This window comes from Anser anser, assembly GCF_964211835.1.
Source record: "Anser anser genome assembly, chromosome: 3".
NCBI classification, from domain to species: Eukaryota; Metazoa; Chordata; class Aves; order Anseriformes; family Anatidae; genus Anser; species Anser anser.
In genome coordinates this window covers 48,259,521-48,280,482 of record NC_139722.1, presented here as the reverse complement: position 1 = coordinate 48,280,482, position 20,962 = coordinate 48,259,521, and the positions used below count along the sequence as shown (strand labels likewise).

Genomic DNA, 20,962 nt, shown 5'->3' with positions numbered 1-20,962 from the left:
CCAGGCTGAATGTTTTTGATCTCTCTACACTATGACACGTGAGTCACACAGTGAGTATCTGACAGGTCATTTGTGTGATGTCTGCAACAGAAAAGCAATCTCACTGGTTTCACACGAGAAAGTTGAATCCTAAATGTGGTTGGAAAAAAGTAAAGAAAAGAGATAAATAGATGCCACCAGACAAAATATAGCATGTGTATTCTTCTCCTCCAAAAGATTTACTTATGCAAATAAGCCACAACCATTTTCAAAGACACTTCTTGTTTGTTTGTTTTTCATATTTTAAATGGGTCGCCTCGAAAAAAAGCCATATTAAGAAAGGTAAAAGAAAACAGAAAATATGTCTAACCTTGAGCAAATTTGATGCAGCAGTGATTCACCCTAGTGTCATCTTAGTCAGATAGTCAGCATCAGCTTATCATAAACTCATGATTTTTGTATGTATGTGAGTGTACTTATATAAATATATGTATTTTTGTACAACCACTCACATTAGAATTAGAGCAGAAGGCAACATTTCCCCTGCATGACATGTTAGTCTGTAAGACCCCGTTCAGGCAAGATCATTAAAACACAACTGATAATTGTAAGGGGCTACCTAAATCTAACAGCACTTACATGCTTTTCTGAACCAAGTTGCAAGAATTTATTTCTGCCCATACCAAAATCTGTAGGAAGGCCAGCTCAGTGACACTGGCTCAGCCTCTGACTAGGTATAGCAAAGTCCCATTTTTTTAAAACACTTGAAATATTGTATTGAATACAGAAACCTAAGCAGAGTTTGACTCCTGTGTCTATGGAAGTTGTCAGTAGAAGGTGACTGGCAGCTATTGCCAATGGGTATCACTTATTTAGAAGGGGTTTATGAAAGGCCCACTCTGTAGGCCATGAAAGCAGAACAGGCTCTTCTGCTCGGCAAGGTGAGAGCTGCTGGGGAGCCCATGGAGCTGCCCTGCCTGTCACTGAACACCTGCAACCAGGGCAAAAACAGGGTTTTATGAAAGCCTGAGGGAGAGAGGGAAATAAAATCACTTGTCCCTGGGTGGAATTAGAAAGGAGCAAAAGGTATTTGTGCTGGGTGTGTTTTTACATGTCCCTTTATGGGCTTTAAGCAATTTAAATAATTATTGGGTTACAAACATTATGGCCGTAGTTGTCCACATTTTATCTTACCTTCTTGTTTTTCAAAGAGATTCAAAACCAGACAGAACATACTATTCCTCCCCACTCAGTAATGTTTATGTTGGAAAATGAGATCAGAAATCTTCAAGTGAAAGAGAGTCTTATTTCAGGGAGATACAATTGCTTATTAAACCTGCCCTTCAATCCGATTGACTGGCCAAGCCCTAAGTGTTGCAAAGTGCAAACATTTCTTTGAGCTAGAGTTTTCTGCTACTTTCACTGCTGCAATAGCCAGGCTATCGTTAGGCAATAGAGGTAAGAGTATGAGCATATGGGTGGTTATGTTTGTAAGGAATGGATAATAGTCTTTATGCAAATCTTCTTTTAAGTTTTAGCAATAAATAAAACACGTTGTCTCACATGTTTGTTCTTTGGTCAAACTTTGTATTTGACTCACACCACTTTTCAGAAATGCTCTTTTTTTTTTTTTTTTAAAGAGTCCTGAAGCTATTTATCAAAATGAATATATTTTTTTTTTCTAAGAAAATTCCCTTTAGAAAGAAGGAAGTAGAAGAGAACAAAGGCAAACAGCCTGTGACAATGACTCATTATGTTCCTTATAAATTATAGCTGTGAAGTCAATGCAAATTGTTTCTCACAGTTTCAAAACCCACTATAAGACAATAACTTAGGGCTATAGAAAGAGGAGCACCTAGAGAAATAATGGCTTTTTTTTTTTTTTTCTGTAAACATAGAGAAGTGTGTAACAAACATTAGAATTATTTGGAAAGCACTTGAAGATGCACTAGTAGATTAATTTCATGTTGTAGCATGCAAAACTAAAACAGAATCAAACTCTTGAACTTGTAACTCTTGTGGTATTTATTAAGCCTGAAATTTCTGTAATTTGTTTGGCAAGCTACCATTGCATGGGGCATTACTAATAGGGAAAAGGTCCGAAACCTTCAGGAAAAGCGGCAGATGTTCGACCTCTAGAGCTTGCTCTGCACTGACAAGCAGCAGTACCCTCCTTCTCTGTGTTAGCAGTGAGCTCAGTGGCGTGCTGGGGCTGCAGGAAAGCAGAGCACTTTGGCACATGCTGAGCACATAGCACAACTGCTTTCTTGTGGATGGGAATAGCAGGGCTCATGGGTTCTTGGCCTCCATTCTGGCTCAGGGTTCAGGTGCTCTGCTGTTAATTCCCCTGGGAATGGGAGAGACCCCAGAGCCCACCACGCACGCTTGCTTTGTTGTGAAGCTTGCCTGTTTGCTCTGCTTCCAGAGCTTTGCTGGCAGAAGCCACACTGGTTTAGAGGCACACGGGTATTGTCCTTGTTTAAGCCTGTTTGGGTGAAAGAGTTACTAAAGTGTGGCAGGAGTATCCAGATGTATTTGCAGTTGCTGAAAGTCCTGTGTTCCTACTCGGGAAGATGAAGACTTGCTGCCGTATCTTCACAACTACCCTTCCCAGAGCTAATGTATCAGTACTGCATCTCAGATAGCACTTTAAATCAAGACAGAGGGACAGAGGTCTTCACGGCTAGAAGCACAAACCTCTGTAGAGCAAATATCATGAAGGGATACCTAATGTGCAGTGACTAGCAGCCAGTGGCCTCATGTGAACTGCTCTGCAGTCACTGGTGGTTGTCTTCCGGAGGAGAAAGGTCTATTAAGAATTGCAGGCAAGGATTTTTAGCCTAGAGTCCCTCAGCGTTCAAGTCTGTTACTCCTAAACATGTCTCTTAATTGTGCAATACAGCCACATCATTGGTATACTGGAAATCTCTTTGTTTACAAAATCGTATTTTATGTCTTAACTCTCTTTGAGGGTGAGAAAACAACAGATTTGGAAACTTTCCTAATGTACCTTAGAGAAATGTCTTAACTATCCGCATGAGCTAGCTGAGTCACCACCAGTCACCACGTCTCTAGGCATACACTACAGCCGTATTTTACAGAAGAGGCATTTTAAAAGCAATTGCGTAGGTGCATATATAGATACGTGTGTACAGCCCTGATTATGATTTCAGGCAACGTGTTTTAAGAATGGATAAGCATGAACTCACCCAAATCTGGCTTTTCCAAACTCGTCAGTAGTGTGACTGAATTCCAACTCATTCTTTCCTTAGATGGATAAATCTGGCAGAGTTTCATAAGGGGTATTTTCCTGTTATTTTAAGACAGGACCTTGCTTTTTACTTTATCTTTCCACGAAATTGCAAAGAGTTTCCTTGAAGCCATACCTTATCATGCGTCCTGGCCAGCACGGAAGCACTCACTCCTGATCATTACACATTAAAAGGGCCTTTGAGGAAATGGTTTGAACCTTTGATCCTGAGGAAACTGTTTGACATGACCTATTTTATACCCTACATGTATTTCTCTAGTTCAGCATTACTAACAGCTCTTCTTCCACCATCTCTGTCAGTTGCTTGTCTTTTAGATAACAACTCTTTTTCCCTCATTTGACAAGAAATGACACTTATTTCTTGTTAAGAGCAAGCATAGTGTCTTTCAGTTGTTCTCGGAGATAAAAATCCTGTTTCAGTGGATAGGAAAACATGAATATTATTTGAAGTCATCTTTTCTACGGGTAGTAAAAGGAGCATCATGTCTCTATTGGCTCCCTAGAGCTCTGGGATGGATTGTCACCACACCTATTCCAACTCTTACCCCTCTGTCATGCCCCACCGCTTGTATCCATGTGAGCCTGTCAGTTTTCCCTTGCCAGTCTGGGTAATGAAATAATGTGGATATAAATGAGATATGCCTGGTGGGAGGTGGGGAATTCGTGGGCCCTGAGAAATCAGGCTCTCAGCACGTAAATAGATAATGAGCTTCGGAAGGAAATTGGAAGACAATTTTCAGGTGGGAAATAAAAAGTAAAAGACACAAGGTTGGACTCAAAGGGGAATGGCACCACAAAATACAGACGTAGCATGAAACAAAACAGCTCCTTTTAAGGATGATACGGAGCTGCCATCCTTCCATGTCTGCTGAGGGTTTATATACAGGCCAGCCTAGCTATGGGGCAAAGCGCCTTTGACCAAGAAAGCTGTATGTCCTCACATCTGGGTGGTAGTGAAGAGATACTGGCACAGAAGTGAATGGGTGACTGCATCTGCACCATTTCCTTCTTTTGTTCATGTACTCTTTGGTTGGTTCTTATTCTACACAGTTCCTGACCATCCCTTTGTACTTGACAATAAGTGGAAGAGAAGTCAGAATGTGAGCTATTGTAAACGGCTGCGTTAACGCTCCCTGCTGATGTAATATTCCCTCCTACAGTGTTTTGACAGTAATTCAGTAATTGTTTTCTGAGTGGGTTACTTTTTCTTCTGAGGAAAAAAAAAAAAAAAGATGTAGATACCTCTTATATTGCAGTGCATGTCCTCAAGATCCATCACTGAAACCATTTCATTTTCTCTGATGACCTAACTGAAGCTGGCTATCAGGTTTCACCACGTGGCGGGCAGGGCTACCTTATCTAGGCTCTATCAGTCCAGGGCTTCAACCAACTTCCTATCATTCCAGGAGTCAGCAAGGGCAGCTGTGTAATTGAGATGTACTCTCTCCTTGGGTTTGAGGCCTTTTTGCCAGTAAACCCAGCGTGTTTCCAGACAAATATTCATTGTTATTCTTATGCTACACTCTACTGTGATGTGCTGCTGCAATTAGAGGGCTCTGCTCTGGGTCCACTTCTAGCATAGTCTCTACAGTCTCTCAGGAATGCCATGTTTCTAACGCTACTAATAATCAGAGTAGGATGAGATGAGGGAGTTTTCAAGGTCAACTTTGAGGATTCTTTAAAAATTTTTAAATGACACTACCAGCAGCAGCTTCAGTTCCTAGCGAGTGCGTTATCATGTCCAGACTCCCATCTGCCATGATCTCATTATCAGTAAGCCGTGCCAAGCATAAGGGAAAGATGCGCAGCTCTGATTACGATATGGAGAGCATGTGACAATATCTCTTGGCACAGAATTGCAGTGTGCTAAATGGCTATTTTTTTACCTCTTTAATAAGCCCCAGCTATGATGACATATATATGCATAGTATAACGTGAACTCAAATGGTTGTAAAAATTTTTGAGTGGGTAAGTAAAAGACAAGAGAACACCTGGCTCCCACCCTAGTCTCTGATCCTGCACACCACATGTCAGAGCCTCACTGGGAGTAATTCACCTGCTCCATGTGTCGTTCACCCACTCCAAGAAGTGCTGTTTTGTACCCTTATTCCACTAGCTAAGCGAGAACTTTAGGGCAGTGTTTGAGGTCTTTGACAATGTAAGGGGTCCATGAGGTACGTTTTTCTTTCATGTTTGGGGCTTAGAGCATCCCCCAGCCCTACACTTTTCTCTTCTCTCTCTGGAAGCACTGCCAATTCTATGACATACATTAATTTATCTTTTTTTTTTTTTTTTTTTAATATGTAAAAAGTAGAGTAGTTAATGGTAATGAAACAGAACAGGAAGATTTTTTTAAAGAAATAAATGTCATAATAGCACACAGACATTCTAAGGAGGTGTTATTATAACTCTGCTTACTAACTTAGATCATTTCTTCTGTTTTATGTTTCATTTCATGCATGTTAATTAGAGGCAAAAATCAGTATCTTCCCAGGAACTTTGTGCAATTAATGGAGCTTATTCTGAAGATGAATTTGGATCTTAGCATCTTTAGAAATTGTTATGAGCAATACTTGAAAGGAACCCAGAGCCCTGAATGAATGAACGAATGAATGAATGAATGAATGAATGAATGAATGAATGAAACAAAGAGGAAAAGGTACTTGAGGGCTCCCCACCCACAGCCTCCTGACAGGCAAAAGGAAGAAGAAAAAAACTGTGGAGGTGAGGAGCAAAGGGAATACAGGATCTATGAATGGTAAGGTGGGGACAGCACAATGCAGAATACAAAATAAAGAATTGAGTGGGTGTTTGTATTTTAAACGTTCCCCAGAACAATAACATCTCTTCTCAAGGGCCTCTAATACCATCAGCACCCTGATGGCTGATAGACTGGTCCCACCTCCGCATTTCACCATCTACCTGCCAGACAGGAACAATGCTAGTGTCAAGAATGGACAGCACGCATGCATTTGGAACATGCATTTTTTCCATTTTTACTTCAGTAGAAACATAACTACTAATATACGTTTCCACATATTTTAGTTGCCAAGTTCAGAGTTGTAATTTAACAAAATGTTTAACAGACTATAGTGCAGCAGAGCACATGCTTAAATTACTTCAGAAATTAAATAAAATTTCCTTCCACTTCCATCTTAATCTTTGGTGTTTTTTTTTGTTTTGTTTTGTTTTTCTTACTAAGACAATTAAATTTATTAATTTACTCTTCTGTATATATGCAGGCTTTGATGCCTATTTTTATATACTTGGAGGCACATTAGAGAAATAGCTGCTTTGTTTAGGGCTGTTGATTTGAAATAAGTTATCAAAAAACTAGGGCTGAGCAACATTTTTTTCTTACAAGTGATTTATTTTTCCAAGATACAAAATGTCTGAAGATCTGAAACATCATTTGGCATGATTTTATGGATAGCTTTGACACAAATTTTGCTTGAGTTTGCATTATTTCATCTTAACTTTTTCTGAAATAAATGTTCTGATCTTTTATTGAGGCATTAGTTTGTTTCAAAATTTGTCTGCATTTAATGCTAACTTTTAAAAAGGTAAGAAAATTCAAAGAGCAGCTAAATATCAGCAAACTGAAAGCAAAACATCTTTTTCTGAGCTGAATGAAAAGTTTCAGTCAATAGTAAACATTTTTGTTGTCTTGTTATTGTTGTATTGCCTAGCTAAAAATGTAGTTTCAGACTAAATCAAAACAAATGAAAAAAAAATTCTTGAAAGAACTGAAAACTGAACTTTTGAAAGCTGTAATTGAAACCACACATGTAAGTTGGAAAGGGAAAGATGTATTCTGATGCAGATAATCTACCCACCACAGATTCAAAAGTCATGGTCTGCCATTGAATGAAAATGAATGGGATTTATCTGATTTAATTTCAGCATCTAAAGCTTTGCTGTCTAAACCTAAACTAATCCCTGTGAGTTTCTTGTATAGCCAATGACAGGAAAGAAACATTTGTTGGAGTGTGATTCATATCAGCTCTCTCCAACACCTTTTTAGGATGGTCTGGCTCCGAAGTTCCCATTTCTTTCCTTCAGGCAGGAAAAGAGATCGGGGCAATGCTGAGATTTGTACAACTCTTGTTAAGATGAAGGGGATGAATTGCACCAATTGCGTCTTTCCAAGGAAATGGAGGTCAGGCCTAATGCAGCTGAATTTTGTTATATGGAATGACTTTCACATTTCATCAGGCATCTTGTCTTTTTTTATGGATGACCAGGAAATCCAGATCCCAAAGCAGCAAGCTTCCTTATCACACAGGAATACAGAAGAAAAAGTCCACTTTGCAAGATCAGAGCCAGTTCTACGAGACATTTTAATGCTAAGTCAGATCAGTCAAGTAATAATTAACTTTAATTGGCACACCCACAAACTGTAACATTTATCCAGTGCAGATGAGTGATTTAAAAATAATGGGCATTCTTATCTTTATATGAAGAGAGCAAAGAAAATGAACTTTAAGCAATATTTCTAATATTACCGTTGCTATTTCACCTCTGATCTGTATGACTAAGACCAGACAGAAGAGTCCCAGCAGGAACTGGTGTTGCATATTAATTTCTGGTACTTGCAGTCTGAGTATATGCATTGCTTATCTCTAAAATGACTCTTACTATGTGCTATCGTTCCAGGTGTCAAGGGCTGATACAGCTCTTAAGCAAAATGGACTTTGGGGAATCAGTGAGATCTTACTCGGCTCCCAAGTATATGGAGAACAACTCATCTCCCCGTGCTCAATTGGAGCAACTTGGACTGTATCTTACTGCTCTCCTGCCCTCACATTTCTTTGGCAATGGGCAATGTACCTGTTTACGAGAAGTTCATATCTGAGCTAGGTTTGAACTGCACAGCTCAGTGATAAAAGCTCAGGAAGCAAATTTAAATATTGCATTTTGAACCAAACCCAAGTATAACATGGGCAACCACTGAGTGAGCACCTTTGCAGAAGAAGAATAATTTCATTACAGTTATGAATGAATTGTGATGGGTCTTCACAAGGATCTCCAGAGGCAGCAACTTACCACTCGATATAGAAGGATGGGACACCGTGATGAAACACCCTGGTAAAAATAAGAAGAAAAATAAACAATAGCTCAATAGCTGCAAAAAGGAGGGTGGGATGGGGGGGCAGAGGGGAGATGGGTGGGGGGGGTGGGGCGGGGGGAGGGCAAAAGAGAAAGAAAAGGAGGAGTAAGAATAAATCAAAGTGACTGGAATAGTTGTACTGTTGTACATTCTGTGTAACTGGTCAGGAAAATAAAAGAAAAAATATGTATATTTAAGAAGGCAGCAAGTAACGTATTTGCTCTGTGAATTGGGAAGGATATTTTGGTTAATTACATAGATAATCTGCTTTAATGGGGAAAGGTGAGTTGTTGCTGGCTTTTAGGCATGCTTGCTTTAGCAGTGCAGACTAATTTTCCTATCAGTGTTGCAATACTCTCCGCAGGAAATATCTGAATGAATATTAACATTTGACTATCATAATGCACTTTTTTGTTTTTGACAGAATACACACAGCAGTGCAAGATTATTTAAGCAAATAAAAGAAATTGTTGTGTAGGAATATTTGGACATATATTTAAAGCCTTAAAATTGTTATTATTTTACTTTCTTTTCATGAAAGATCTGCTTACCTTTTATTATCTCAGTCTTCTCTTCTCTCTTCATCTTTCACTCTGCTTCTAATATTTTACCTTATGGGTCTCTCTAAGGTTGCAATGAAAGGAAGCAGATGAGTAAGAATGAGTGAGCAACACTGAAGAAGACAGGGCTATGCTCAGAAAGAAGAACTTGGAGGAACGAGGGATTGTGCATAGTCTTATTGAAGATGTGGTTCAATGAGTAGCTGTTCTGTACTGATTCAGGTTAGAAATCACAGAGGAGAAAGGGTCTGACGGGATGTTATGCAAACTTAGGCCACAGAATCTTGATGCAGCGCACAGTGAGAAGACAAAAGGGAGGGTCTGCCAGTGCCAGTGAAGAAATTTGATTCAAAACCTTCTCAGTCTTTGTACTTTTTTATCTCCTGCCTTTTTCAGTGTTCATTAGAAACAGCTCAACAACTGTGAAGAAAACAGAAATAAAAATGGTTTTCTTTCTGTCAAGGTTAGAAATTAATCTTTTCATAACCCTCTTTGAGATGGAAAATGAACAATGACATGTTTTGGCAAGAACTGACAGGACAACTACAGCAAAGAAGTACTTTCCACTGTGGAAAAACAAAAACATTAAACTTCTGTGATCAGGGTTTTGCATAATGATCTGACAAAGAGAAGTCGGTAGTATGAAAAGAGACAAAAACACCCTGCATGATACAAGAGCAATAAAAGGTATATTTTATCTACCTCTTTCAAAACAAAATACGGAGCTCAGGATGATTCACTTCTTATATGAGATTTTATGGTGTTTCTTTTTAATTTAGGGATCAAGCCTGTGTTTCCTAGCACAAAGAAATTGGGACTTTCGTCTGCTCTTGAACAGAGACCAGTCTATGCATTTTCTTCAGCAAATGGACAGGAAAACACCGATTTAAATAATATCCTGTATGTGTGTTGGCATAACACAAAACATACTATTCTCAAGACTTTACTGCTTTGTTTGAAGTTGACTAGCAATATATAACTTTTGAAAGTTTGCTGTGCAGATCTTCCTTTAGACTTCTGGGGAGATTTCTCCAAATTGACATGTTTTAGCCTGTTCTTTGCTTAGATTTTTACATTCTTGGTATGTGCGTACACCCTTGTACTACACAGGAACATACAGTAACTGGTTGTGAGTCCTCGTTGGGAGACCTGCTTAAGATAGTTATGTACATAGATAGGCATGTACACAAGTAAACGTGTATTCTAGAGGCGGCAGAGACCAGGGCTTGAGTATTTGCCCAGATGTCAGGTGCTGTTGAATTTTAATCCTGGGTCTGGCATGGATTTGCTGTGTAGCCTGTGGCAAATCACATAATCTCAGTGCCTCAGAGTCCCCACCTGTGAAGTGGGAATAATAACACTTACAATTTCCTACCTCACAGGCTGTTTTAAGGATTAATGGATGTCTGAGAAGTGCTTTGTATACTGGAAGTCCTGGCCTGTGGGGAAGTATTTTGACTGTATGAGTGAAAATTTGGATCATTGTTATGGACTTTCCAGGAATAAAAGAATAATTTATAGAAAATAACAGCAAAATCCTAACAACTCTTTAGTAAAAAGCCATTGCTCTGTCAGTATCTAAATCTCCATGTGTATGAAGTTCTCATGCACGAACTATACCATTGGCTTCAGCAACAGGCTTCAGTGGGGGAAGCATTTGGATGATTAACTCTTTACTTGCAAATTCTCATATTGGACCTATAGAGTCTGAATAAGGACTAGAGAAACTGTTAGATCATCTAGTTTAGATTCCTATATATTAAGTTCTTCCTTTCTTGCTGCAGCTCCCCCTGCATCAAGCCTTGGTGTTAGGCCTATGGCAATTTCTGGGAAAGGGCATGTCTTTTGAGAAGGTACACTCCTGAGACACTGGCGAGGTCATCAGAAGAAATGTAAACAAGAGTGCCAGAAGATCCACCACTGAGATAGTAATGCAAAAGGGAAACAAAGCCCATTTTTAAACAACTTTTCATTGCCGTGGCACACACCCACATGGGTGGGATTGTGCACAATGAGACTCCCTGAAGACTTTTAGCTGCCCGTAGGTTGGGTAGGGATGAAATGCTCTGGGCTGCCGTGGCAAGCTACCCAGGCACCGGGGGTAAGGAGCTCCTGCCTGCCTCCGTGTGCCTCCTCTCGCCCCCAGTGCACTCCCCGCCTCCTCTGTCAACCACCGAGGAGAAAAACAACCTTCAGAAATGGGGGGGTATTTTCAAACCCAGATGAGCTTGCTAACGTAGGGGCAGCGTGCTGATACCTGGAAAGATGCGGTTGAAGGCGGGGGTGGCTAACACGAACCCCTTACAACGGTGTTTCTGCTGAAGTTCCTGTATTGCAAAACTAGGACTTCAGCCTGAGTAGGAGTGGTAGAATTTAGACCTTTATGTGGAAAAACAGAGACCGTGATTCTCCATTACCTGCAACCATGCATAGTCACTATCGTCCCTGCAGAGTGGGAGTAAAATACTATCAGTCTGATTGGTACACCCACTTCAACTCACTTTGCACAGTCTAAAATGACTACAAAGCAGCGTGTAAAGGGCTGGAATTATTGATGGTAAAATCACAAAATGCCCATATCTTTTTTCTCATCATAGCCACGGACTGAAAAACCAAACAAACCCCTCATAGCACATGAAGTCCGGTCTCACGAAGGCTCACATTACTGCATACTTCCTAAAGTTGCATATAACTGATTGCTATCTCGTCTTCTCCAGTAAGCACTTCTGAACGCAATGGTTAGTTAAAAATGACTGAGCAAAGACAGAAATATGCAGCCTACTACTTTGAAGTGCTCTCTGCACCAAGAGAAAGGTATTTTTTGTAACATAGTGGCTAACAAGATTTTAAACAATCCCGATTGTTAACTAGAAATTGCCAGGGAAAAACATGTTAGCTGGCAGTGATCAACCCCGGGAAGACTTTTGTGTTAACAAGATCCAACTGAAACCTTCCTGGAGGTATCAAACTATCTCTAGATACATTCATTTTTAAAACATTGGAATACTCTTTGTTTATCTGACACTTAAAAACAGGATGATCAATATGTGTTATGCAATGCATTTGCTAAGCTCATTTAATTTTACTAAGCCAGACAAGACTGGTAAGAAATGCCTACACAGAGAAGCTGGCTGGCACAGTTATTGTGGATTAAGCTGTTTTGTGGTGACTCCAGATTGGATCACTCTGTGGTCACTCAATTCTAAAGCAAAAAAGCCAACAATTTTATTCTGACTTGATTACCATGCTAACAGCATAAACTGATTTTCATGATTAAAACTACTTTTCTCTCCACAACCCCCACCAGAACCTGGGAGATATTCTAAAATGAAAGCATTTGCTTAGAATATTTGTCAATGTATTTTTCCTTCCTCTGGACTTGAAGGATGAATGCCTAGTTCAGACTAGGAAGGTTAGTGATGGTGGAACATGTTCATCCAAGTCTGTGGTCAGTGAATATTTCCTTTGTAACAAGCTGCATCAACAATATCTCTGGGCACAGCTGGGCTTTGCAGAAACTGAAAGGTAGTTCAAAGCCGGGGGAAATAAAATCCTACTCATTCCACTACTACATGTCACAGCAGTTTGTGGTGTTTTATGATATGCCACACATGTTTTAGTATATCCTTCAATTTAATAAGAAATCATTGCTGAGATTCTTTTAGAGTTTTCAGTTGGAAAATAATGCTGCTTCTCCAGGGCCCAGGGGCACTGGGAACCCAGGTGTCCTGGAGCATCAACCCAGGAAACTGTAGCACATCACAAAATTCGTGAAGAACTAGGAAAACTCGGTGGGCTTGAGATGGTGGAAGCATTGAGAAATAAACCCATTCTCAGAGAAAGTCTTTCCCTCACTACCTCTTCCTTGCAGGAGAGGACATGAGTCAGCAGACAGACAGAAAAGTTTGAACTAACTCTCAGTCCTAAGACTGCAAGGACCACTGGGAATCAAGAACATGACTGCAGAGAAAATCTTTGCTTGCTCTTCTCCTCCCCCTCCTAGACATTCACTCCCACTTTCACAGGACAGTTATCAGATGAACTTGATTTTTTTATTTTTAGGGGAAGAAACGTCTTAAAAATAAATACAAAGAAAAACAACAAAAGCCCTATCAGAAACAGATCAGCACTAAACAAATTTCAGTCTCCAAATAATTCACCACTTCAGATGTCTGGCGCTTGGCGATGTTTGGATGACCCGCTGAGAGAACAAGAAGAGACGATGTGTTCCTATCTGAAAACTGGTACTGAACTCAACAGCTGCTTCAAAGGCACATTTCCTCCCTCCCTCCCTCCTTCCCTCCCTCCTTCCCTCCTTCCCTCCTTCCCTGCCTTTCTTCAGCCTCCCTGCTTGCCTCTCTTTCTTAGGAAAGACAGAAAGGAGATGCATGGGAGTTGGATATAAATGCCCTGTTAGAACTCATGGACAATAGCATATCTCCAGGGTTTTAAATTTTGTCTTTGCTTCATCTGTAGCTCCCAGCTAGGCAATGTTTCATTCATGATGCCCTGTCCTGCTTGATATTCTCCTGGCTTCAAGAGCAGTAACTCTGGAGGGAGGAAAGGAAAGGAAGACTTGGAATAAAAGATGAAAGCACAGAAAGGTGGGTGCTGCAAGCCTTCTGCTTCAGACCTCTGACTTGCAGAGTGGAAACACAGTGGAGTGAATGCCCAAACCCTTTATTTTGTCTTTGTATTTTTGGGTGCAACTCCACAGCCATTTTGGTCAGCAGCAAGGCTTTATGCAGCGACTCCCACCTGCTTCCCTCAGCCCATTTCCTTCAGCTCCTTTCCCTCCTTGTGCCCCAGTTCACCGGAGGGCATTTCAGCAACCTGGCTGAGCGGGGTGGCTTCATAAGCACTTGTGTTGGCACAGCTGAGGGGGTGGCAAGCCGCGGTTAGGAGGGTGGAAATAAAGCGTGGGGGAGAGCAGGACTCTCACAAGCCTGTTTTGCTGCCAAAGAAAATAGATGGAGGGCCGCACCCCAAGGCACAGCAGCACCCCCAAGCACCTCGTCAGGATGATGCAAAGCTCCTGCGTGCTGAGCAGGATGTCACTGAGATCTGGCCAACACGCAGCAATGCTGGCAGGGAGGTATCAGCAGTGCCCTCACCTGCAGTCTGAACCCCTGCAGAAGAGGTGGATGGAGCACAGCCTTCAAACCACAGACATGGAGGAGGAAATGGCTGCAGTCCTGGCACCCACCTTCTCCTTCACTGGAAAGAAAGTGGCCAGGGAGCAGCATGCAGCCGTGTATGGTCCCACCTGTGGAGTCCCATCATCCAGTCCTTCCACGAGCTATTCTGAGCCATTCTCAGAAACGAGCCATTCCCAGCTCTTTGACAGGGCTGATTTTGCTGGACCATATTGCAAACCCGACCTCAGGCTGAAGTGCAGTTTCCTAAATTACTTTTGACATGTTTCTATTCCATTCACACAAGCAAGAAGATGTTGCCAGAGAGTTTGGCAGGGCCATAACCTGCCAAAAGTTTCACAAAAAGTTTCAGCACAACTGTTTTTTTCATATACAGGGTGTTAGGCTCATTGTTTTGTGGTGGTTATCAGCGATATCACTCCAGTGATTTCAATGAAAGGACTCCTGGGATGAATCTGGCCCACTGAATTAACCTTAATGAGGAACAGAGGAAACTACCAGCTTAAGGGGGAGTCATTAGTCTTGTTATGAAAGAGTTAACACCCTTTGAAGGATTTCAGGAACACACCCTTTCATTGTCTGTTTGTTTTCTTCTTTGTAAAGCCTCCTTGCTTGTGCATTTCCTTTCTCCCTGTTCTATGCTGCCCACTGCAGCCCAGCTACACCCTGAAAGTGCAGTGGCTTGGCTTGTGGTGGCAGTATCCCAAATTCAGACTTCTCACTTCCCTCTTACAAGCTGCCAATTTTGTTGGCAAACATTTCTCTTAACCTGCTGCCTGACACGACAGAAATGGACGTTAGTGAGAGAACCAGGGGGACTCATTTTCCTCATTCCTCAGGACTCCCAGCACGGCTTCAGGGGGGTGCAGAAGCAATGGGGTACCCTTACTCTATTCTTCTCTCGTGGGAGCCATTCTCGACATGGAAGCCAGTCAGGAAAACTCACTTTGACTTTGCTTCCTTTACCAGCCCCTGACACATCTCTTATTGCAGCCTCTGCACTCGCTTAGGCTAAGAAGTGAAGAAAGGGGAAGGTGTATCGAAAGAGCCTCCCCAGACCCTGGGAGAAAGAAACCTCTCTAGCATGGTATAGAGCAGTTTTTGAGCTGCCAGAGCCATGGCAATTTGCAGACTACAGGGTGCATATACCATGCAGTTGCCTTTGAGTCCCTACCCTGCTCCATGCTCTGGCAGAGCAAGGCCAGGATGACTCTGGCGGATCTAGTCACTTTGCAGGTGGAATTGCACCGTGGGTCCCAAGTGAGCTAACACCAAAATAACCACAGATCTGCTAAGGTCAGGACAGCTGCTGCAAGAATAGCCCGAACAGCAGCTGCGGGAAGACTAGGCATGGCTGAAAGATTCAGGGAAGATCTATTTACAAGAAGCCTCACACTCGAGACATGCATCTTCCTTCCTACTTCCAACATACACGACAAAGCATTTGTTCATTCCTATTATCCCAGGCAGGCTTTGAAGCGGAGAAGTGCCTGAGGACTTTGTTCCAGGGAGGAGTGTTTAGATGCAATCTGAAAGAGCCATGGAGAGCAGCCCAAGCTCTATCATCGAGGTGGAACCGTTCCAGAGCCCCTTTGGAGCTGGCTACACCCTATTACACTGCAGCTACTGCCGGGTACAGATCTACCCCTGTGAGGTATGGCTCCTGATACTATTATTAGTAATAGCACCCCAGCAGCTTCAGTCTAAGAAGCTTCAGTTAGAGGTGGGGGCCCCGATGATGTGAGTCACTAGGCAAACACTTATTAAAAGGACGAGCCCTGCTTTCAATCTGGTTTAGGCTATGCTAATTCTAGGCCGCTCAGAGACACCACCTATCCCCAGTGATAGCCCTACTAGCTGGTTTAGCTGGCTTTGCTGTTCTTCTGGCCCAGATATTTAAGTGCACTTAGACACCTAACTGCCCTCACATTGGATAAGTCCCTAAATACTTTTAACAAACTGCCCATTTGTTCCTGTTAGCTTGCAAAACTATTTTACTCAGAATAGGAAGTAAAAAAAAGAAAAAGAAAAAGAAAAAGAAAAAAAAAAAACAAAAAAAAAGAAGAAAAAAACACTGAAAAACCTCTATCAGGCAAAACACAGTGGTCTGTTGTAGTAACCATAAATCAAATGACTGCAGCAGTCAGTCACCTTTTCTTTGTCATCACCAACGGATATTTGTAAACCCTGTAAATAAAGCAATGAAGCACTCTCCTTCAGACATCATATATTTGATAAGAAGGTGCAGCATGTTAGAAATGAAATCTCTGTGAGAAAGGTGTAGGCATGATTTATGCTCTATACTTTGCTATGTGAGAACCAAACATAACTGAGTAGCAAGCAGAAGTAGAAAGCGGGCTTCTGGAGTTTTACCTGTATCATTGATACACATGAAATCTCAAAGCCTCAAACAGCACACCGCTGCTTCTGCTAAAGACATCTCTTGAAGTGGGGACTGGAAAATTTCTATGAGGAAAGACTGAGAGAGCTTGGACTGTTTAGAGAAGAGAAGGCTCAGGTGGGCTCTTAGCAACAAATACCTGAAGGGAGGGTGCAAAGAGGACAGAGCCAGGCTCTGTTAAGCGGTGCCCAGTGACAGAACAAGAGACAGTGGGCACAAGCTTAAACACAGGAGGTTCCCTCTGAATTTCAGTGAACATTGTGGTTTTTTATTTGTTATTTTTTTTATTATTATTAGGGTGAAGGAGCACTGACAGAGGTTCCCTGGCGGAGTTTGAGGTCTCAATCCCTGAAGATAATCAAAAATCATCTGGACATAGTCCTGGGCAAGTAGCTCTAGGTGGCCCTGCTTGAGCAGGGGTTGGACCAACTGACCTCCAGAGGTCACTTCCAAACACAGCTGTTCTGTGATTCTGAGAAAAGCATATAACCATTATTATCTGATTTTGAAGCATTCTTAAGATCCCATACACCTATTGAATAAGGAAGTGGAAACAACAACAACAACAATAACAACAAACCTGTATTATGTGCTCCCAAGAATGCTGTAATTGTCCTCTTTTTTTAATGAAGCACACAGAAGCTTCTGAAAGCCACAAGAACCATTGAAACTGATGGCTGGTTGGGCAATCTGGTCAGTGGTATTTGTCCAGAAGGAGACCATCTATGCTGACCTTCTGCAGTCTTTAGTAGACTAAGTACATGAAGAAATGAGAACCCTGGAATCACTTCAGTTCTGCTTCCCAGTGTAAAAAGCTCCTCTTGGCACACACACTACCTCACTTTTACAACACAGCTCTTTTGTGGCTGGTGGTTGAATGGGTGTCACTATCAGGGGCCAGAGCCAAGCAAATCATCGTTCTGCATCTGTGTTTATAATTTTTGGAAGAGACATGTGTGCACTGTATGTGAAAATGATGTAATCTGGTATGGTAAATCCACTTTTCTGGAAAGAAAAAAGGAAGAGAAGGAAAGAAGATAGCTGCTGGATGTTGACACATGTTGGACTGTGCCATTCCCACCAACAATACTATGAGAGCAGGTTCTTTTGATCAAAACTCATTTCCTTTCTTTTTATGCGATTACTGATGTGTCCATTGTTTAATCATTGGAGATCTGCACAAGCACAAATTTCAAATCCCATGGCAGTTAAAAAAGAAAGTTTTAAAGTCACTTTTTCTAAGGCATAAAGAATCACTTGTGTCAAGTAAGGACTATCAGCCTGTTCATTAAGTAATCATAGCTGACTCTGTTCCTTGCTACAGCGTGGTACATCTGCTTCAAATGTTATTATGTGTTTGCCATTCATTGCTCCCTGTGATGCAAATGTGCTTTGCATGTATCCACACACTTGATCATAATGAAAGTGAGTCCCAGATTTTTATGAGCATCTTGAGAGCCTGGCTGTGAAGGACCACGCAGTCTTAACAATGGTACTTATTTCCAACACAGCCCTACTGCTGGATCTTTGCCTGGAAGATACATGCAAGCAACATTTTTTAAAATTGAGTAGAGTATATTTAAGAAAACTGAGGTTAATTTAATGTTAGAGAAAATAGGAAATTGAAGCCTTACAGTTTCTGAAGCAGTCTTCTTTTGGCTGTGCTGTGCACTGAAAGCCTATCCCAGTCCTATCTCTCTTGTTCCTTGTGTTTGTTTTTTAAAGAACACCATAAAAAAAAACAAAAAAAAACAAAAAAAACAGGACACAATGTGATGCTATAAAGACCCTAAGCTTTAAATCACCTCTTTTTAGAAGGTACAATGCGCCCCCACTCTCAATCAAGATTAGTTACTACTGGCTCAGTGCAGAGGAGGATTTGTGTCAGTTTGCTGTTTTTGAGTTCTCATGTCAACCCATAAAGTGCACCAGCATCACCCAGGGCTGTGTACCCTCAAGCTGATCCTATGCCCTTTCTGCAGCTCACTTAGGCACATCTCCAGGAAAACAGCCAACACGACTTAATGCTGTCCTTCCCCTGCCTCAGAGCAATACAGCAAGTAACAGTGCTACCAACACCTTGCTTGGATCAGCAAGAGAAAAAAAGTGCTCAAATGGCACAAGCCTGACACGGTGTTGAGTACCTGACCACAGAGGTTAGGCACAAATTGTACCATACTCCTTAAGCTATCCTGGCTGATCATAGCCCAGAGGTTTGTGTTAAACAGTCTTCATTATTTATAGACAAGTGGCAGAGGAGGAAGACAATGATCTTGGTCATGTACAGAGATGATGATAACTAAATAATTCAGTAATTTCTGTAGCCTACATCACACTAGAAGAAGCAAGGTAGTGAAAGATTTTTTTTCGTACATATAGCAAGAATCTAGAGGACAAAATGTAACAATTCTGTACCTGAAACATTTGAGTTATCCTAAGAACTGTCCTTAGTTTGGGAGGATGCCCAGCAGGAAATGTCCCTGTGAGAAATGTCCCTGTAAGAAATGTTGGAAGCCAAGATGACTGGTCTGGGCTATGTGTTTAACTTTTACACAGATGAAGTTAGCTGAAGCTACTCTTTTCCAAATGTATTTTTTTCATACCAGCTGTTTCACATGATGAATAAAGCATAAGGGCAATATTTTCATATCCTTCCTCTTTCAGGCCATAGTAAGATGCATTGCATTAAACCAGTAAAGTCTTTACACATCATTTTTGGCTATTATAAAAGAAGACAGTCTACAAAGGTTGATTTCACTCCACTCCCCTGCTCCCAGTGGCATCCTTCAGAAGAATCTGAAATAAAAACACTGAAGTCAGACAACAGGGGTGCTTGGGCTACTGAGAAAGGAGGAGATCCACCTCACCAAAATTTGAATGTCTTCAAGGGGATAAATACTGGTAGCACTGATAATCAAACCTTTCCATGCAGGTTGAGAGGCTCAGCCTACAGAAATTTGGCCAAATAAGGGTAAGTACAGTGTAGGGAATTACATTTCAGCTAGAGCCTCTTTGTGAGAGAGAAGCAAAGAAATGGAAGATTTTAGGGCATAATTCACCTCTTAATTTTAGATTGGCTGCTGTAAAATGAGGTGAGAAAGAGACAGGTGTATAGCAATGCTTTTCTGTGTGTTTTGCCAGCTGCCACTGATCTATAGTTCAGGTCTTTCTTGTGAGATCCTTCAGTCCCAGGGATAAAGACAACCCCACTGTAAGGCTGATTTCTCGAGCAGGTTTGTCTATGAGGCTTATTTCTCAACTATGCTTGTCTGAGTGATATACTAAAGTCATTGTGTTCTCTTCAGTTACTCCTGATTTATCATGTAGTAAATGACAGTAGAAACAGAGCCTTTTCTTTCTGGTCTACAAAAGGACAAATAGTCTTCCTACACAGGGGAGATAAGCATGGCTGCTGTGTTGATATGCAATGCTACTTTCAAATGCTCACAACTTTGGTTTCTCATGAAGAATAGCTGTCAGTCTCTGCACATATCTCCTTGTGGCACATTTCCAACAGGAAGACAATACATCAGAACATCATCGTTATAACTTGCTCTGACTTCTTGTAGACCTTCCTCAAGCTTAGACTGTTGTGTACTCAGAGTAAGTTTTTAATTGTAGGACTCCCAAAGTTCTTCCTGGAAAATCACATGGAGAAATAAGGCATTGGGTACCATGTAACATATGCACATGAGCCTGACACAGCTGTGATACACTCTATCAGCCATATATGCACCACACAGATGGCTGACACATGCTCAGCAAGTTTGCCACGTCTCCTGTGTATCAGGTGATCCACTGTGAGTGCATGCACTGGATATCTATTGCCTCTGAGAAGCAGCAGGCTCCTTGTGCCTTGACCTGTCTATGAGCTAGGGACATTCGTCTCAGTCTTCCAGGCAACACGAGGGCCATGGTGGTGGCTTGGCTGTTCTGACACCGCTACAGAAAAGGTGAAATTTATTTTTCCTCTGAAACAAAATTACCAGGTGGGAAAGGCCCAAGCCCTGCACAGGACACCCAAGATTTGCCCAGTCAGCCTTCAGGGAGGGAGATGCAGGCAGGTATCATTCCATGCCCTGCTGTTCCTTGTCCCATTGATCAGTCACCTGCCCTGAGACAGAGCAAAATTATGGGATGCTGCTGCATGACTAGCTGCAATCCGCATGTGTCCTTCCCTCCTAGAAAGGGAGCAAGGACAGTGCTGTGTGTCCAGTGACACCTGACAGGATGTGGGCTGGGCACCCATTTCTGAGGTCTCATCCCCCGTGAGATCCAACTGGTCTGTCTGTGGAAGTAGGAGGAGGTATTTCAGGCAGACCCAATGGAAACAGGAGAAGGTATTCCAGACAGACCCCATGCAATATAGTCTGGCCTCAATAGACACTCAAACTTTCTGGGTTAGCTTGCAATACAAGAGGAAACAAGGAAAAGACTAAAACAAGAAAATGAAGCATAATACTTAGGAGAATTTGTGGCTGCCAG

At 41.7% G+C, this 20,962-nt stretch overlaps 1 long non-coding RNA gene across 1 annotated transcript; it reads right to left on the bottom strand.

The window, feature by feature from the left end:
• Nucleotides 1–6,559: 6,559 nt before the first annotated feature.
• LOC310897651 lies at nucleotides 6,560–8,971 on the bottom strand. The gene is made up of 3 exons (XR_014582460.1): nucleotides 8,912–8,971; nucleotides 8,297–8,335; nucleotides 6,560–7,578 (listed from the first exon to the last, which is right to left on the bottom strand). It is a non-coding gene; the product is annotated as an uncharacterized lncRNA (long non-coding RNA).
• Nucleotides 8,972–20,962: the final 11,991 nt, after the last annotated feature.